Source organism: Drosophila mauritiana, chromosome 3R (genome assembly GCF_004382145.1).
Source record: "Drosophila mauritiana strain mau12 chromosome 3R, ASM438214v1, whole genome shotgun sequence".
In the NCBI taxonomy this organism is placed as follows: Eukaryota; Metazoa; Arthropoda; class Insecta; order Diptera; family Drosophilidae; genus Drosophila; species Drosophila mauritiana.
Window position 1 is genome coordinate 9,777,739 of NC_046670.1, and position 15,005 is coordinate 9,792,743.

General features: G+C 41.9%; 1 protein-coding gene across 2 annotated transcripts in view; it reads left to right on the forward strand.

The window, feature by feature from the left end:
• Positions 1–1,880: 1,880 nt before the first annotated feature.
• The window catches only part of LOC117143770 (serine-rich adhesin for platelets), a 48,659-nt gene continuing 35,534 nt past the window's right edge, over positions 1,881–15,005 (forward strand). For both annotated transcript variants that reach the window (XM_033308598.1, XM_033308599.1), the window contains exon 1: positions 1,881–2,061. The gene's annotated coding sequence lies outside the window, so the exon portion shown is untranslated. The remainder of the gene's footprint in view (positions 2,062–15,005) is intronic.

A 15,005-nucleotide genomic window follows, 5' to 3' on the forward strand; every position in this document is an offset into this window, starting at 1 on the left:
GCCGAGGCGTGGAAATATTGAAAATGTTCGCATTATGATAATTTAATGCATGTGATTATTGAAAATCATAATAATATTTTTATGGCCTTGCGGGGGGACTTCAACAAGATGCGATGCGATGCGATGCGATATGCTTTTGGGCAGTTTGCTGGCGGGGAAGAGATGTTGCCGATGTCGTTGTCGCATTATTATTGTTATTACCGAGACACATTCCTTTTATCAGCACATCGAAAGTGCCAATAATTCGAGGCAATTTATTATTTTAGCATTTGTATATCAAACAAACGCACACTCGATGTCTGGGCTATTTGCGAATGCAAATCACGTGCGCGCATAAACTGCCAGAAAAGCGGGAAAGAAAAAAACCCAAGTTCAAGCTGTGCGCCTGCTGGCGCCAACACCTGTGCTAGGCATCTTGCGCAGAGATACAGATACTGCGATACAAAGATACTTGGCCGGAATCCGCCCAACTTTGGCTCGCTGAACCTGACACCGATATTGAAATCATTCGGGCTTTTTACTTTGCGGGGGAGGAGCGGCAAGAAGACAAATCTTGGCCGAATTTAAATTTTATGCGGAAGTGGTTCAATGGAAAGAAACCAAAACCAATAAGAAATATATATGCTAAGGCAGAAAGCTTTCACCGTAGAGCGCCCGGAATTAATTTCACCCAGATAAATTTAAGCATTTTTTTATCTTTATGTGTACGACAAAATTCGACGAGAGGATTTCAATTTTCTGTCAAAGAAGGCGAAAATCCCAGCACGTTCATTGCTGATGCTGATATGGCAAATGATTTTGCGGACTGGCATACTTCTAAGCCGGGAAAATCCTGTCAATTGAAACATTTTCTTCTTCGCTGGCGAACGGAAGTGAGAAATTCAACGGGCTTGCAGTTAATGAGCAACTCTCAACCGATAAATATAAAACCTCCAACACTCTGACTTAATTAAAGGTCCATGAATCACTTGTTGCTCTGCCAGATTCGCCGCTGACAAACAGTAAACAAATATTTTCCGGCATAAATCAACCAAAATGAGCGAACAAAACAAAAAACGCGAAAAGTGAGTAACGAACAAAAACGCAGAAAAAAAATAAAAAACAGCTGAGGGCTCTCCTCCCCAGTTGGCCAATCGCAGAAGACAGGGCCAAAAAAGCCCGCTTGACCAACAACAACAAGCCGCGTACTTTGGGCCGCGTTTTTTGGTAGAAAATTCTGGTTTCTGTAAGTCGAAAAGGGAGGGAGATAGAGCCCGGCTGGCAAAAGGCAAAAATTCGCAAAGACAAAAAGCGGCAGCGAAGTCGGCGTCTTGAGAATCTGCCGCTTAACCCATTGAAGCCGGTTGTTACATTACAAGGTACTATTGTATTTAGGCTAACTGAACTGATCTGAAATTTAAATATATAAATTTAATAATCTAAGCAAGGTTGGCAAAACATTTTGGAAGGGTAAATCTTTATATGAAATGATTCTGGTCTTACCAAAACCGCAAGAGTTTTGAAAGAAACCTACTAGATTTTAGTGAGATAATTATCATATGCTATTAATGTACTTTTTAAGGTTAAGGTGCATCTTTTAAATATCATAATATTAATTAAGGATTATCGTTTCAATGAAGTTAGAATCAGATTGCCATGGGTTAAAATGAAGCGAACCGCTTACAATTTATGCCGCAAACGCGAGCAGCGACGTCGACGTCGGAGCTCGGCTTTCATTACAGCAAAAAGATCGCGAATTCTGCCGGGCCCAGAATCTGGCAGCGCAGTCGCCAGCGGCAGTGGAAGCTCATGATGAAGTTCATTAGCGACGGCGGCAGAAGAAATTCAGAACGAGGGTATAAAAGAACCCGGCTCCACTGACCATTGTAGCAAAAACTCTCCCGATTCGGTTACGCGTGCGCCGACTTAAGCAGCGCCCCCTGAAAATCCACATCCTGGCGGCAGGATTAAGACAAAAGTGAAAAAGTGTCACACGAAAGTTGAAGTGCAAACAAGAAAGTGCTAAACAACGCGAGAATTAAACTCACAAATAAGGACCTCACCAAATCCTTAAAGAAAGTGGTGAGTGCTGAAAAAAAAACAGAGGTCCATAAACGGAAACCTGACAATCCATAAAATACAACATTTTTTTTTGGCTTAATTGCTAATAAACTTGATTCAAACCAGAGCCATGAATCAAAAATTGGCAAAGTTATGGTCAATAAAGTATAAAAATAAAAAAAAACTGCGGCGAATGGGAACCTCTTTTTCGGTTGGCATTAATCTATTTTTATGTGCTCCTAAAACCTTCATCAAACTAAATGACCAGCCAGCTCTGAAAAAAGGGACGGATGCAAAACCTCAGAAAATAGCAAACACTCAAGGGCTGAGGGCTTTTTAGGGCAAACTTTTAGCTCACGCATTCAATTCTGAAGGTCGCCAGCCATTTCCATGTGCAGTCAGTCGCCTTAAATGTAACAATGTAAAGTTTAATTGACACCATTGTTCGGGCAACACTTTTTGCTCCATTTAACACAGCCAGCCCATAGATTGCGCCGAACGCGCTGACAGCTGAAACAGAAAAAATCGAGGAGCAAGCCTGCTAAAAAATGTGGAAAAGATAACGAGCTTAGGGTAGTCGGGGGATCGGGGAGTCCATACTCCTCCCGTCTGAGCCATGTCACTGGGCAAGTCCATCAGTCACTCAGACCCAGTGCGACACTTCTCAGTACACTGCAAACAAAGACGCAACAGTTCTTAGAGCCAACTGAGAGATTTAAGTGTAACATAATAAATAAATAACTAATTGATTGCTCTTAAACTTGCCTACAAGTTTAGTTTAAAATTCAAGCAAGTGATTTTCCCCGCAACTTTCGATACATTCGGCTTTTTCTTTTGATCCATCAAGTAGAACCGAAGGACAAGTTGGGTCACATTAAAAAGAGGCTAAACGATATCCTTGTGAATTGTGAACTTTTTCCTCGTGCATGCAAGGAATAGAAACAGTGGCGACCATCGCTGACCAGTCATCAATTCCAGGCACGTTGTTCAAATTATTATTATGCGCAAAATCGCAAAAGGATCTCTCACCCCAGTTACACTTGCTGTAGCCACTGCCTTTGGCCTGCCACTCGAGCAGACAATCAAGAAATTTAAATTTGATTCGTTGCGCAAACTGGCCAACAGCATCAACAACAACAGCAGCAAAAGCTGGCAAAGCGCACTCAAGTGTCAAATGTAAGGAGAGATAAGGCAAAAAGGAGGAGGCTCACACACTTGCACTACACTTCAATCGAAGGACGTTTTCCTTCTGCATTTCAACTTGACTTCTGGTCCGTGTTCGGGTCCGTGCCTTTCCGCCACCTTCCGTTTCCCCTTTCCATTGGCGCATTCCCTCCTCCCTTCGCCTTTAATGCTCACTTTGTCAATTTGCTTGGCATTCCGCTTTAGTTTTGCAGCGATTCTCATAAATTAAATTGTTTGTCCCAGGACAACACTGACAGCGCCGAACGTTGACAACTCTTTTCCGCGGCGATTTATGTGTGGGCGTGGCCGAAAGCCCGACAATTCAATGCATCAAAGATAAAACGCTCGCCGACAATGATCAATGCAATTATTGCTGGGACACTTTTAAAACTTTTTAATTTCCCCAGCAACAAAACAATGGAGTATATAATAAAACATTCTATGAGGCATGAAATCTAAATGTAAAATATTTGTATGATATTTTATGATGGATTTGATTATTTAGTTTCTTTATATTTTTATCAGTTCATCCCACAAAGAGAGCCATGTGACCCTTGAACAAATATCCCATCACTTTCTACAGCTTTCGGTTCTGTTAAGTTCGCTTTGGATCCAAGAATCTGCATAGATAAAATCGCTGTGACAAGCTCCAAAAATGCTGTGAAAATTTGTTAATTTAAATTCCATACATTAGCCGGCGACAAATATACATATTAATAATATTTGCACAAGCCAAGAAGCGAGAAGTCCGAAAAAGAGCACAAGAAAAGTGAAATGATATCGTTCGCCGGTCATTATGCATTCCGATGGCTATCTGGCCAGTTCACTTGCTCAGAAATTATGCTAATTTTATGTGTCAATTATCTGCCAATAAGCACGATGAGGGCTGAGATACTTTTGGGTTACTCGGCCAAATGGGGACGAGCCCTGAAGTGGCCGCTGCTCATGTGTAAACATGATTTGTGCCAGTCAAGTGGTCAGGTTCTCTTATTTTTCTGGGTCCCTTGCCCAAGGAATTTGCATATTTCGTTGGCTTTATGCAAATGAATTGGTATCTCCTCGACGAAGTTTCAAAGCAGCCCGTTACAATAGAAGCGAGCCAATTAAGTAAGGCCGTAAATGCATTGTGTGGCTTTTTATGTCATTGGCCCAGTATCGAAAAGTGTGATATCATAGCTGGTGCTATAATTATCGCAAACTTGTAAAATCAATCGGAATAAAATATGTGAGCAAAGTGTCAAATTTCGCACATTCTTCAATTGCCTAGCTGGAAAGACTTTCTCCGCCCCAAGGCAGAAACATAATTTCACCGACTCATGATGCAATTTCAATTAGAATCAACCCAAGCGTACGAAAAGGCAAACAAACAAAACAAACAAACACTAAAACGAAAAAAATAACAAGCAACCAGAGAAGCAAGCAAACAAAGTTGGCCAACACACAAACGCAAAAAAAGAAGACAAATAAGCAAAACGCTCGAATTAAGCAACAATTCGACTTCAACTTGAACTCTAAAAGGCACGCGATTCACTCAATGATATAATCGATTAGATGAAGCCATTATCATCAAGCACACACGCCAACAGGTGTGCACTGAGAAAAACTATTACAATTTAAAATTAGCAAATGACAATAAATAGGAACAGTAATAAAAGGGTGCTTATATTATTATCATTAGTACACACTTCTGAAATACTTTAACTATTAAAAATTACTTTCGTATTACTTCAACATTATTCAATAAATTGTGTGCTCAGTGCACATTGTAATTTAGTTTCATTGAATTTCAAACATTTCAGCATTGAAAGCTATTGATAGCATCTTGATATGCTTAAAGCCTAAATAATCCCTATTCATGCGATAAAATATAAATTTAATTTTCAATCTATTGCACTGTTTACAAATGTATCTTCAAGCCCAGTTGTATCTGTGTAAGCACCTTGTTTATGGGCGAAAGTCGTTTGATCGCCCGGCTCAGATAGAAAGAAACTTCTGCAGAATCCAAGTGATTCGCAGGCCATTCTTCACCCATGAATCAGCATTTCCAGCAGACCAGCAGAAATCAAAGTAAGAGACAATCGGTATAAAAACTGTTACACTTAAATCAGCTTTTGTGGCCTGAAGTGCTTCGAGTGCTGAGCAGACAAGCCACTCTGTTTGGCTATTTGCGTAGCAACAGCTTCGGGGCCCGGGAACTTATGCAACCAGAGTCGAGCAAATCTGCCAGCCAAATTACCATAAAATTTACATAAAAGCTTCCGTGTAAAATTTATTTAAAACAAATAAAAAGTAACATCAGCAAAAAAGGTAAACAAAATGCACAAAATCCTGTGGACACTACATCTTCGGCTAGGCGGAAGCCCACAGAGGTTGTCTTGTTGGCCAGGCCATAAACATAAACATAAACATAAACTGCCGGGCTGTCCAGCAGTAGCAGACAACAATTGGCAACAGGTGTAGGCCAGGCCAAGACAAACCTTCGCCCAGGTCTTGGCCATGTTCTTGAGCCCTTATCTAATACAGTCAAGCTTGCCTAAACTTTTAGAAACCAAAAGAATAGTATAATTTTCCACGAAATTTACAATGGCCTTTCCAGTTCTACATTCTTTTATAAGATATGTGTTTTATTTACAATTAATATTTTGGGGTCTCAAATATAGAGTCTCCACTGTAGCAGAAGCGATGGGAAAGCACAAAGTCTCTAGCTCGAAGGAAGGGACAAGTGTGAAGCCGAGACCGGGACACGTGGTCCTCTATTTGAAACAGGTCTTAACTTGGCTTTGACAATTTGGGTTGCCCCCCGGAGAAGTCGGAAACGGTTCTGGGACCCCGTTGCCCGATTGTGTTATAGCATCACCAACGGATCCCATTCTATCCCAAACCAAACCAAGACCATGCTATCCTGTTTGTCCGAGAGTCCGAGGGTTGTTGCTCAAGCCGTTGGCTTTTGTCTGTCAATTTTCGTGTTATTGTGGAACGCTTGTGAGATGAGGTTACTACGTGCAGGGTCCCCTTTTTCCAATGCCTCTCAAGGCCTGTCAGTGTGCAAATTTACAGTTTTCCGCCAGTCGAGTGGTTCCGTTTGGGGAAATCTACGAGATTGTGTGGCATCAAATGCGACACTAAAAAGACAAACACGTTTTGTATTGAGCCTAGAAATTCCCCTGGTAGCCGGACTCAAAATTAGCCGAATGAAAAGGTTGAAAGGTGGCCAGTGGCTAGTGGATGGTAGCTAGAGGATGGTGGCTAGAGAATGGTGGCTTCCTAGGCTTCCTGTGCTCCCTATCTGCAATTGGGCAGGAGCCAACTGTTGGCCATGTGAGGCCGAAATATAGCGAGGAGGAAATTAAGTAATTATGCACTTGACTGGCCGTTTTTACAACTGCCCACTAGCCAGTGTGCCGGCATGCCAGGCACTCCATTTGGGCCAGCCCTTTGCACTGACAAAAATTGGATTGTCTTACCTTAAGATATAATTGCAGATATATCTTGCATATTATTTCATCGTATACTTTCATATTTATATAGCTGTATATAGTTAATTTCAATTAACTATTATATCACACTTGCCAGTTAAGGAGTTTCATGTTATATTATGAAGTCACACTTTTCGGCAGTGTAAAAAGCCTTCTCGCACATATTTTCACCAGTCCCAGATGCAGTTGTAGTGGCCATCTAAGTCCCATTTCCAGTCCCTGGCCTTATGCAGATACCAATACCAATTTCAGTGGGTTCCACCGAAAATGGACTGGCTCCGTGTCCAAACACACACGAACTGCAGGCTGCTGCCATTGACGGAGCGAATATTGGCCCATTGGCATCATGTTCGATTTTGCAGACACAGCGACGTTTTGTCTTTAACTAAATTATAGCCAATGCCCATGGACACATGGATCGGAAGTGCAGGCACGGAAGAGGAAGCGGAAGTCGAGGACAAAAAGGCCAAAATGGCTTCTCCTTGGGCAACAGCTTTGGCTTTAGCTTTAGCAGCTCCAGCTCCAGTTTCATCTGGCTGAAATGTGCCAAAAACTGTCGGTGAACGAGTCCGGCGGTAGTCGGTGGTAGCCGATGGAAGCCGGTGGAAGCCTGCAACTGACGTGATATCACCCAACCTCAAGTTTTTGAGCCGGACCCGGGAATTTGGCCCCGCCCGGCAGTCAATAGTCAACTAAACTGCATCAAAACTGCCTGCCAAGTCAGTTGGCTCTCCCAAGGTCCGTCCTCGTGTTTCCCATCCGTAGCCATCGCCCTGTCTCTGGAGCGATATCGATATAAGGCATTACCTGCTAAACTGTTTGGCAGCATCGCACAGGTTGCGAATCGGCATCGGCATCGGAATCGGGCAGATCCAGGTGGAATCCGGCGGCGGAGGGATGGAGGCAGCATGTCAAACAGTTTTGCAATTGTTTCGAAATTGTCTCTCGTGCAAATGCAATTTTCTTCAATTTCATTTGGGCGGAGGCGGTGGAGAAGTTGGTGCCATTGCCAGTTGGCAGTTGGCCCGGGTCAGGACTTTGACTCATCCGCACGGATACACAGCGGATAAAAAAAGGCCAAGTAAATTACGCAAGAACATTTTACTTCAAGGATGATTCCGTAAGATAAATTATGTGCAATCAGTTCTATTAAGCATCTAAAAGCTTGAAACACATGTTTAACAAGTTAGTACTTAGCTCTCACAGGTTAATTACAATTTAAATATTTAGTTGTCGCACTAATTTTTAATAACTTCAAGAATGGTAATTGCTTAATGGTTTTTTGTTCTGTGTAAAAAAGCTGTAGCAGAGTTTAATCTATCACATAAAACAAATTGCAGATTGGCTCATGTTTTCCCTCAGCATGACATTTAAGTTACTCGATTCTTCCATTTGTTTGTTTGTTACCTTTTGCACAGGCTTAGAAAGGGGGCGATCTGGCTGGGGGTGGGCGTGGCACTGGTGGTAATGGAGACTTTGGCAGTCGACCGATAAGCTTGATTTCTGTTCTGTCACAACCCCATTTGGATTTATGTCCACCGACATGAGTGACCACAGAAATGGATCGTTTGGGATCTAGAAAAACATTCAGATTAAGGAGATTACGACTTTTAATTTCCGGCATGATGTATACGAGTATAAATAAGGCAGTATGGGCAAGGAAATTGGCTCTCAGAGATATTTAGATGAAGATTTTTTTATTACAATTGATTAAGTCATGACACCCGTAAAACCCTTTTTTTGTCCACTTTAATATCGTCCTCATCAAAATGCACTCCATCACCAACGAACAATTACGGGCTCAAAATGCAACAATTTTATTACACAAAGCTTATGGTCAGACTAACAAATATATCAAAGCTAAAAGCCTGGAACACTCGCAAAAATAGCAGAAAAACACAGACGAGGGGAGCGGCGCCTCGTCCTCATCCCAAAATCCTGCCATGATGATCCCAGTGAGCTCCCCAATGAACAATGGTCCAATGTTGACATAATAAAACGCACATAACTACTGGGAAACGGAGGGGTGAAAGGACACAAGGCCGCAGATGCCACAAATTCCGATTTTCCACAAACACACACTCTGAAACACCCATATATGGTCAGTAAAAAATGTTATTAAAAAATATATCCCATAAAGAGCGTGGCAAAAAGAGGAGTGAAGGCTGAATGCTAGCTGGCTGGCTGGTTGGCTGGCAAAGTTGGAAATCATATAAAAGAGAAATCAATGCAAAACTATGGGATTTAAAAGCGCTTTAAATCGCCCAAGAATATGCAAGGCCATGGGTCATAAAATTGCGGTTTCATTACACAAAAAACCTCAACCATGACATGAAAGGATAGAGCAGAGACGGTATAAAATATGCTATTAAATCTACGTTGGAATGTTGGCAGCCACAAGAAAAATAGATGACACAAAAAATAACCGAAAAATCGGTCTCCTCCTGACCACTCGATATATATCCCTATGCCCGAGTAATTCAGAGTACACGATGTGTAAATACTTAGGGGCTTAAAATGCAAAGACCGATGCCTCGACCGCAATTATGACGGTAACAGTGTATTTTTGGGCTGCAGTCCGAAGTGACCAATTACTTCTGGCCCGATGGCAATGATTTGTCCCCGGCTCCTGAAAACGCTAACGAAATTGCAACCTCTTTGGCTGCACAAATGAGCCACATTGTAGTGGTAAAAAGGGAAAAGGGGAACCGGCCGAGACAACTCCTAGACCACATGGACACAATTACCGACAACGACAATTACCCGCCGGCAATTTGCTGGCATTAACACCCATCGCACACGCAGGCTATGGCTTTTATAACTTCTTCAGAGCCGGGAAACTGAAAACTGAAAAGCTGAAAAACAGAAAAACAGAACAGAACAGAACCAAACCGAACCGTACCGATGGACCGACCAGAGGAGCAAAGGCTGTACCTGCATAAATTTATTATTACCGCGATGAGATTGCAACGACAGACAGGGCAAATACGACCTTGAGGAGCACCTGGATGGTCTACGTGATGCCCTTAGGGACACGGCTTCGTTGCATTGTTACATTCCCCTCTTTAAGACCAACTCGGGCTCCATCATCATCATTAAAGCCTGGCCAATAAATTAGCAGCGTCCAAAGCGATTTGCTAAGGTTTTTATTGTCCGGCCATCATCAGGTGTGGATGGCTAAAATTGAATTAAATGCCGATGCTCAAGGTAACTTAAAGAGAATTCTCACGTAAAGAAAAAAATGTTCTAAAGCTTTTGTATTGAAGCCTCAAGAAACAGGTTGATACATATCTGTTATAACTGAATGTATCTTAGCTATCTTGGCTGTTTAAAATTAGTTTAAGAATCATATATTCTTTTCTTTCTGTGCAACTTTTGCTTTTATTGAAGCACAACTCAAAAACTCACCCAAGTCAGAGATCAAAGGGACTGGTCCTGAGCCCACAATAAACCAGCAAAAAAAGATATACATCCTAGGGGCGTTTTTGAGCCTAGGCCATGGGCCACGCCCCTCCATTGCATGCCGCGTGATTTAATGAGTTCCACAGACACTGATTTATGCCTAATGACTGGGGCCTAAATCGTTCCGCCCTTACACAATCTGCCTTAGCACCCGCCACCGAAATGGCCCAAATACATGTATGCAAATTAAGCAAGTCAAACAAATGCAAAACTAAATTGCTTGAAATAAAACTTTTTGGCAGATTTAAGCCGCACATCGAGGGGAAATGGAGATCTCGGGCATCGGGCATCGGGCATCGAGCTTGGGGCTTCGGGCTTCTGGCACTGCAGAAGAATGAGAATCACATCAGAAGTGAGCAAAACAGATTTGTCACAAAACCACAACAGCCAGTAAATCAGCATAAAAGGCAAATGCAAGTCAAAACATTTCAGAAATTATGACCCCGGCCAAGGGCCGTTCAACTGAAGGGGGAAAAAGTGGGGACCATCGGGTCGTCTGCCGCAAGTCCAAGCCGCAAACTGAATGGGCCAGCGAGGAGCGGGGAATGGCTTGCTTCCAATGGGCGTGGGCACTCGGATTCGGATTGGGGCTTGGGCTTGGGTGCTTCTGAGCGGATTGGGGACTGGACCAATGATAATTGCCAATGTTGTGGCCGAAGAAGCACATTCCCATGCGAATCGCATTCCCGAAATTTAACAACAGTCTCCTGAATCGAAGTCAGGAATCAAATGCATACCCTTTGGGGCATTTAGTATTGTTTATAAAATCGTTTTAAAATTAAATTTATTGTAAGATAAAACTAAACAATTCCCAGGCAATAATTGTTACTTTTATCCTAAAGCTCAACCTTTTGAATGCTCAAACTATTAAATAAGAAAGCAAGGTACATTTACATGTGTTCCTTGGATACAAATTGTATCTTCTAAGACATGATTAGACCCCTTAACTGAAAATGATATGGCTGATGCAGTCGCAATATCGACTGCAAATATGCCAGCTTTGCCTGCACATGTGATACCCAAAGAAAGTGTATGAAAGCTGGTAAAAGAAGTCGAAGGAAAACCCTGTGTCCAAAGCTCTGAATCCGAAAGGCACATACTAAAGCCGACGAGTATCTGTGAAGTAGCTGCAGCGGAGCAGCAGCAGCTGAATTTCATAAATGCAATAATTGCTGCTCCAGCTGTGTGTTTGTGTCTGTGTCTGTGTCTGGATGCATGCAGAAAAGATGCAAATCAGACGGACAGCTGGACACCGGCAGACGAACGAGCTCACTCTCGTAAGCATAAATAAGTCGTCTGAACCGCCTCCCAAACCACGCCAAAAATCTAACGAGACCGTATTCATTACAACCGAAAGAGTGGCCATGCACTGAGAGAAATAAAATGTGCTAGCATCATAGATATTCAATATATAAACATTAATATATAACAGCTAGTCCTGAATTAGTTTTCTGCTTACAACTTTAATTTTTCTTTTAGTAAAATATATTTAACTGACAACTTTTTTTTTCCGCGTACACTTTTGCTGCCCATCTTGGCCAACTAGAAATGGTTAGAAGGGGTTGGTGAGGGGGCGAGTTTGGGCGGCACAAGGGCATAACAAACAGCTTGTTGTTGGCCGGCTCAGTTGGGCAGACGTCGGAGTAGCAGTGGTCCACTGACACTTCCGTTTAGGCTTTGTTTTTTCTTGTTCTCCGCTCTGTTATAACTCATGCTTGCAAAAACAAAGCAATTAAAAGCTTTAACTTAAAGCACAACATCACATTTGTTTTACTCCACAGCAAGTGCACATGAATTTATGCAGATACAGTGGATATTTGCTTAAATCCGCCAACTGACTCTTGTTCGAAAAGTTTGAACACGCTCTTTTGTTTTTTTGCTTTTAGTATTAAAAGCCCACTCATTAATCATATAATTTATTCATAAGGAGTATACATAAACTGAAACTATATTCAACAATTGCTGTTCAATTCAGCCTTAAGTGCTTAACAGTGTTCACTGTATTTTTGAGCATACAATTTTCATGCCTTTATTTATTTATGGTCGGCCAGTCTGATGCTTATTAAATAGTTTTGCATTCGAAATTTATTTCGGTCAAAAATCTCCTTTTTGGGGAGCAATAATTTTTGGCTTTTGGCACACGTTTTACACACGCACACACACTTAGCAGGCATTTGACTTTTAAAAGTCGAGTGCGTTTCTATTTCAATTTATGGATATAAATATAGCATACATGTTCTGTTCACTGGCCTTCTGGACTTTTAATTGAGGCAAATATCATTTAAGAGGAAAAAGATGGAATTGGAGTGTGTTTGCCGAATTAGACGGTAAATTCAAACCGACTTTGGATTTAAATGTATTCAAATAATTGAATGGAATATTAAGTACATGTATGTTTGTATTCAAGAGCAGCTTGCAATCTAGCCCATTTCTGTGCTGGTATTTCAGGCAATTCTGTGGTGAGGGGGAGGCCATGGAAAATTCTGTGGAAATGACAGGGCGTGTCAAGTCCTGCCAAACAAAACGCACACATGCGTGGGGGTCCCACCCATTTGCCCACTTCATGCTACTTAAACTTCAGCAAAATGTTCTGTCATTTTGACAACATTTCCCGACCGAAAGACAAAAACCCAAGAGGAGTGCGAGGAAAACTATCGTCATGAAGCCAAGTATTAAGCGACGTGAGCGCTGGCGAGCAGAGAAAAAAGCGCCGGGAAAATTGTGAAAACCAAGAAAAACTAACATAACTGCAAAGCGAAAATGTGCTTCAGCAATAATAGATTCCCACACACCAAAAGATGGGGACTTGTGTTTGTGTTCCACGCAAAGTGCAGATCAAATGCAGTTAACTAGCTTGTTGACATCTTCACACACAATTTGCTGACAAACACAAACAAACAGATTCAAGCTCTTTCACCATTTTTTCCATTTCCGGTCGCCTTTGTTTCACTGGCGTTCACTTGAGCCAAGAGTTTGGCCAAAAGTTTCATCCGAAGTGGTTTCCACTTCATAGTTACGAGAAAAAATGCCAAAGAAAACTATCTTTAACAATCAGTCGTATCTTCAGATTTATCCTGGCTGAAAAATTGTATATATATTTACAAGCTATCAACATTGCCAGTTTCTTTCTATTGTAACGCACATTGAGATATAAAGCTTCATCGCTTAATTTTCGTAAAAGTTTCAAAAGCTAAAACCATCATAGCACCATAACCAAATTAGTTATGTTTTTCTGAATATTCCTTGGTGTACCAACACCATTTGAAAGCGCTGCGTGCATATATAAATAAATGTGTAAGCGTACGAATTTATTTTTCATATGTTAAGTAAAATGAAGAAAAACAATGTTGTTGGCCAAAAGAATTGCCGGTGCCGTGCGATTGCTACGTGCGTTTGCAACACATTGCAGCATAAACACCCAGAACTCCCCCACTCATCTGCCACCCTCTGACCCCCCAGAAGCGGGGTCGTGTCCCCCAATGGGGGCACTCATGCAAAAGTAAACGATTTTTAAATGCAATTCCAGAAATGGCCCGGCAGAAACTCTCTGCTTCGTCTGGCATTGTCGCAAGCAAGTTGTCAAAATATATTATATGGCCAGATTAAAATTTTATGCCCAGGCAAAGATAAAATTTTTAAAAGCATTTTGATTTGCCCAGCAAACACCTGGGGGCTCAAGACATAAATCGTTTCATGGTAAATGCATGCCAGTCCATATCAAAAAATGGCATCACGAAATATTTGTATCCTGTAACCGTTTGACAGTCTGCATTCACGGCTACCTCACATTTCAGTGCAGGCATTCAATCTCATCCCGAGTAGGGATTGCCGAGGATTACGAATCCCAGCTACAGCTGCTCCGGAAGTTAGCCAAGTCCAGTTCTTGACCCCCACATAAGTCCAGGAAACTGTTGCTGCATGCCACATGGCAGCCAGACGCACAGACATTCGCATTCGCATAGTTTTGCGGCCTGCATGCCAAAAAGGTGACCGCTCCTAGGACCTTCGGCAAAAAAAGATAGCTTTTCGCATACCCTTGCTATAGTTGGAATGGAAACACTGCCAGAAAATGGGTAATAAAATTTGTAATAATTAGAACTATCTTTGATGAAAAGTAACAACTATTTCTTTTACATTAAAAAGGGGTGTATATGGGCAGCTATAATTTTAAATCTTTGCAGGTAGCTTCGACTTTTTGTTTCAGTGTAGGGAGTGTCATGTAACTGACTTGCCCCAATTGTATTTCCATTGCAAAGGCGTGTGGGTCATTGCGGTTCAAGAGGCCAAATAAAATTCCTCTACAACTCACTAAAGGCTCTTGTTTAGTATTCAGAGCTCCGCATTGTGCTGGCCAGCGATTGCAGTGCATTTCCTAGGTACGACTACTTTCCTTTGATTTTTCTACGTGAAAATCGCAGTCTTCGATTATGGAACGTTGCATACTTGGTCGAACACATGGCATGCACAAAATTTCAGAAATATGCCGTGCCAGTTCGTGTGTGTATCTGGTGTCTTGTGTGAGTGTATCCGTATCCGCATCCGTATGCGTATCTGCGAGATTGCCTACTGAAACTCATTTTTGTGCTTTCCGTCCCAGACGAAAGTCAGTCAATGATACAAACAACAGAAGGGCGAATGGGGAAAACAACAGGAAAAAGTCGTAGCCAAAAGCCAAAGCAATGCAATAAACGTAATTACAATTGAAACGTCCCTGGATGAGAGTTGGTTAAGGGACCCAATAACAACAACATGTTTGTCAACTGGCATACATTGGAATTTATCAATAATTCCCATACAGACGGCTTCGTAGTCCTCTCCTTTGGCAATTACACACACGAACTG